Raw genomic sequence first — 5,431 nt, 5'->3', positions numbered from 1 at the left:
CATTCTCCTGCCTCAGCCTCCCGAGTAGCTGGGACTACAGGCGCCCGCCACCTCGCCTGGCTAGATTTTTTTTGTACTTTTTAGTAGAGACAGGGTTTCACTGTATTAGCCAGGATGGTCTCGATCTCCTGACCTCCTGATCCGCCCGTCTCGGCCTTCCAAAGTGCTGGGATTACAGGCTTGAGCCACCGCGCCCGGCCCCAACTCAGTTTTAGTTAGATAAGAACAAAACTGTTCCATCGCCATCCAGTAAATGGAGCCCGACCTCTTGAAAGGAGCAATATGCTCTTTTTCTCTTGCCTTAAAGATAAGAAATGTGCTATTTTTCCAACACTGAATATATTTCCTGACGTTAAATAAGTTCAATAACTAGACTATATAAATCATTTTCCTAATAACTTTTGCCTTTCAAAAGATAATTTAAAAACGAAAAGGAAAAAACAGATTGGGTGAAAATATTCACACTATATAGATCTTTACAAAGGATTTATACACAAAATATATAAAGAACTCCTACAACTATGACATTAAGAATGTGCAGTTTGCTGTATATCAAGTATACGAAGTAAAGCTATATAAAACAATCTGAAGAAAAAAATTAAAAACAGTAAAGATCTGCCGGGTGCAGTGACTCACGTCTGTAATCCCAGCACCTTGGGAAGCCGAGGCAGGCAGATCAGTTGAAGTCAGGAGTTTGAGACCAGCCTGGCCAACATGGTGGGCCAGCGTTCCAGGGATGGGTTTCAACCCCACCTCTACCAAAAATACAAAAAATAGCATGGTGCATGCCTGTAATCTCAGCTACTTGGGAGGCTGAGGCAGAAGAATCACTCGAACCTGGGAGGTGGAGGTTGCAGCGCACCAAGATTGTGTCACTGCACTCCAGTCTGGGCGACAGAGTGAGACTCTGTCTCAAAAAAAAAAAAAAAAAAATCTAACAGACACTCACAAAAGAAGATACACAAATGGTCAATAAGTACATGAAAACATTTCATTAGTTATCAGGAAAATATAAAACAAAGCCACAGTGAGATACTGCTACATAGCCACTGGAATGGCTACAAGGAAAGACTGAGTATTTCAAGTGTTGATCAGGATTGGAGTAACTAGAAGTCTCATACGTCACTGGTGGGAATATAAAACGGTGCCAACGCTTTCTTACAAATAGCTTATTACAAAGTTATGCACACACTTAAGACCCAGCAGGAAAAATAAAAAACGTATCTCTACACAAAGATTTGTTCACAAATGTTCACAGCAGCTGTATTCCTGATAGCCAACACTGAAAACAACTTGAATGGCCAAAGGTGAGTAGATACGCAAGTCATAGCATATCCAGCCACTGAAATATTGCTGAGCAACAGAAAATAAAGAGGATGGGAAAGACAGTAGCATGGGAGCAGGGAAGAGGAGCAGAAGAGAGGGGGAGGAGAAGAGGGAAGAGAGAGAGGAATAAAAGTAAAGGAGAGCCAGGCTGGTGGTTCATGCCGATAATCCTAGCATTTTGGGAGGCCGAGGCAGGAGGATCACTTGAGCCCAGCAGTTCAAGACTAGCCTGGGCAACATGGCAAAACCTCATCTCTAGTAAAAATACAAAAAAAATTAGCCAGGTGTGGTGGTGCTTGCCTGTAATCCCAGCTACTTAGGAGGCTGAGGTGAGAGGATCACTTGAGCCCAAGAAGTTGAGGCTGCAGTGAGCTGAGATCATGCCACTGCACTCCAGCCTGGGCAACGGGAGTGAGACCCTGACTCAAAAAAATGTAAAGGCGAGAAGAAATACCCAGACATGTCATAGCCAGACTGCAGAACACCAAAGGATCTTAAAAGTAGCCAGAGAGAAAAGACAGACTACTTACAAATAATTAGACAGCAACAGGAATGGGACCAGAACACAGCTGATTAATACAGAAACAATACAGAATTGCACAACTAGATACATTTACCATTCAAGAACAAAGATATCTAAGACATGCAAAAACTGAAGTTACCACCAACAGATGCTAACAGAATGTCTAAAAGATGGATCTCAGGAAGAAGGAAAATGTATCCCAGAAGGCAAGCTTCAAAGTACAAAAAGGAATGGTGAGCACATTCAATTTACAGACAAGTACTATATAAAACAAGTATAATGTCAAATTTGGGGGGAGGTTAAGAAATGAGAAGGCTATATAAAAGAACAGATGCCAAAATGCTAAGGTAGGAGTCAGTAACAGACGGTAGGATTTCAAGTTTGTTTTACTTTCTTCTTCATGCTTTTATTGTTTTGTTTTTTCTTGAAACAGAGCTTCACTCTGTCACCCAGGCTGGAGAGCAGTGGGGAGATCTCAGCTCACCACAACCTCCACCTCCCGGGTTCAAGCGATTCTCCTGCCTCAGACTCCCAAGTAGCTGGGATTACAGTCATGTGCCACCATACCCGGCTAATTTTGTATTTTTAGTAGAGACGGGGGTTTCTCCATGTTGGTCAGGCTGGTCTTGAACTCCCAACCTCAGGTGATCCGCCCGCCTTGGTCTCCCAAAGTGCTGGGGTTACAGGTGTGAGCCACCTCACCTTACTGTCTTTTTTTAAAAGGAACCTCTGTCTTTTTACAATCTGACTCAGCTTTAAGGATTAAATTGCTGAATCAGAATGAAATGAAAACAAAATCAAATATCAAACTGCCAGAACTGTAATCTATCAGTTCTAATAACAAGTTTCCTTTAAAAACCCTAAAGACTAATTTGAAGGGATGGTAAAAACTGGATTTATTATTCATTCAACAAGGATTTACCGGACTGGGCAATATAGTGGTGAGACTAAGAAAAAAATTTTAAAGAAAAAATTAGCTGGGTGCGATGGCATGCGTCTGTAGTCACAGCTACTCGGGAGGCTGAGATGGAAGGATTACTTGAGCCCAAGAGGTCGAGGCTGCAGTGAGCCATGATCACCACTGCACTCCAGCCTGGTGATAGAGTGAGACCCTCTTTCTAAAAAGAAAACAGAACACAAGAATTTATCAAGGGTTTGCTATATTCAAATACTGTACTAGATCCTGAATGAACAAGAACAAAAACTGAAAGTCATCATAATACTGGACTTTTAAGTCTTCTAATTGATAATTTATGCAAAACATTTCGTCAAAAGTCTGCACATAAAGTGAAGTTAGTCTTGTGGTCAGAGGTTATTATCATAATTGAGAGTTAAAGGCAGTCTAGTGTGGCCTGAGGCTTTTTTAAATGTATGAACAAATATGACAGTCTTACATATGAAATTCAGTGTAAATGATGAATTCCCACATTAATTCCAAGTTTTGAAGTTTGTCTATAATTTCCACCCACATTGAACTAAGAAAACTTACAATCTGAGTTAACAGTTTGCAGGCAGCACTGAGCATGCCTCAGTTTCAGTGTCGCTGGATTAGTATCAAAAGCTTCAGGCATGATATTTTAGTAATGTATCAATTATCCACTTTTGCTCAAAGTATCCACTTGGCCAGACATTTTTAATTAACTCAAACCAGGGCGCAAGGGCATCCTATAAAAAGTTTTGCCACTTTTAAATACACGTTTTCTGGGGGCTTCTTGATTAAAAACAAAGGCTGCATTTGGCAGAACACGACTGGAGAAATCAGGATTTGAAGTAACTTGAATGAAAACCATTTGGCACTGATCTGCCTGGCCATGTGGAAGTGGTTAAGGAGGTAACAGCCTACCTAAGTCACCACGGCTGAAACAGAGAGAAAGAGGACCGCCACCCAGTACCACCACAGAATAAACTCTGATATTAAATGGCAAGAAAAGTTGATCCACTGCTTCCCATTCAATAGCAAGGCTTGGAGAGGCTCCTTTCAATCAAAAGCAGCAAACAATAGGAGAGAGACTGCCACAAGCGCCTAAGACCCCACACCCTCCCCTCCCAAGCAAGTGGTAACCAATACAGGGAATACCTGTGCACCCAAGGTAGAAAGACTCTAGCACCTGCATTACAGGATTATATCTGCCCCTCTTATCTGTAGCACCTTCAGCTGGTGAGGAAAGTGCATTTCTTAAAAACACTAACCAGTTATCTGCAATAAGTAAGGCCAGTTACAAAGGGCTTCTTTAAAATGTCCAGTCCACCATGTTATCAAAACATCAGGCAAGGCGGGCTCCATGGCTCACGCCTGGAATCCCAGCACTTTGAGAGACTGAGGCGGGCAAATCACCTGAGGTCGGGAGTTTGAGACCAGCCTGACCCACATGGAGAAACCCCCATCTCTACTAAAAATACAAAATTAGCTGGGCATGGTAGCAGATGCCTGCAATCCCAGCTACTCGGGAGGCTGAGGCAGGAGAATTGCTTGAACCTGGGAGGCAGAGGTTGCAGTGAGCCAAGATTGCACCATTGCACTCCAGCCTGGACAACAAGAGCAAAACCCCATCTCAAAAAAAAAAAACCAGGCAAGTACAGTACTTACAAATCCATAGAATTTCTCTTGTCCTCCGGGAAAATCACAATGCCATTTTTCCTAAGTATATTCTGCTCACAGAAACCAGCCTTTTATCCTTTCTCTAGTCTTCTCTAATCCCCTCCAGGGTGAAAAGAGTTGGTTTTTTCCTGATATTTATTACAAACATCCTCCTCATAAATATTACACTTTTCCAAATGCATTAAGCTATTATATGTTCAATAAATTAATTGAGTATAAGCTTCACTGTTTAAAAAAAAACTAACTCTTTCAATGCTATATTTCATTTGTATCTTTAACCAAAAGGCAAAACAAAACAATTTCCTTGGGCAGTTTTTTTTTTTTTTTTTTTTTGTTAACAAAAAAAAAAAAAAAAAAAATTTTTTGGGGCCTTTTTTTTTTTTTTTTTTTTTGAGACAGAGTCTCACTCTATTGCCCAGGCTGGAGGCTGGAGTGCAGTGGCCCGATCTCAGCTCACTACAACCTCTGCCTCCTGGGTTCAAGTGATTCTCCTGCCTCAGCCTCCTGAACAGCTGGGATTACAGACGCCTGCCACCATGCCTGGCTAATTTTCGTGTTTTTAGTAGAGAGGGGCTTTCACCATAGTAGCCAGGCTGGGAACTCGTTATCTCAAGTGATCCGCCTCGGTCTCCCAAAGTGCTGGGATTACAGGTGTGAGCCACTACGCCCAGCCCCCTTGGACACTTTACTGAAAAAGTGAAACAAAAACATTCCTCCAGGTTCCTTGCAAACTCAGGATAATTTTGAGGTGAATGCCAATAACCCAGTAAGAAACTTCTCCGGGATAATTATTTTAAGATCTTCTTTGATAAGTTTGGCTACAAAGTTAGCATTCTATTATGAACCAAAGAATAAATCCATCCCTGTATCAATTCAAGAAAGATAGTATCACCATGAAAGGGGGCATTATAAACCAAACTTCAAAAGGATTCCCACAATGACAGAACTTCTCAATGAAACACCACACCCCAAATAACGGGGCG

This window comes from Colobus angolensis, unplaced genomic scaffold (genome assembly GCF_000951035.1).
Source record: "Colobus angolensis palliatus isolate OR3802 unplaced genomic scaffold, Cang.pa_1.0 Scaffold13, whole genome shotgun sequence".
NCBI lineage: Eukaryota > Metazoa > Chordata > Mammalia > Primates > Cercopithecidae > Colobus > Colobus angolensis.
Note: the sequence above shows the minus strand (reverse complement) of the source record.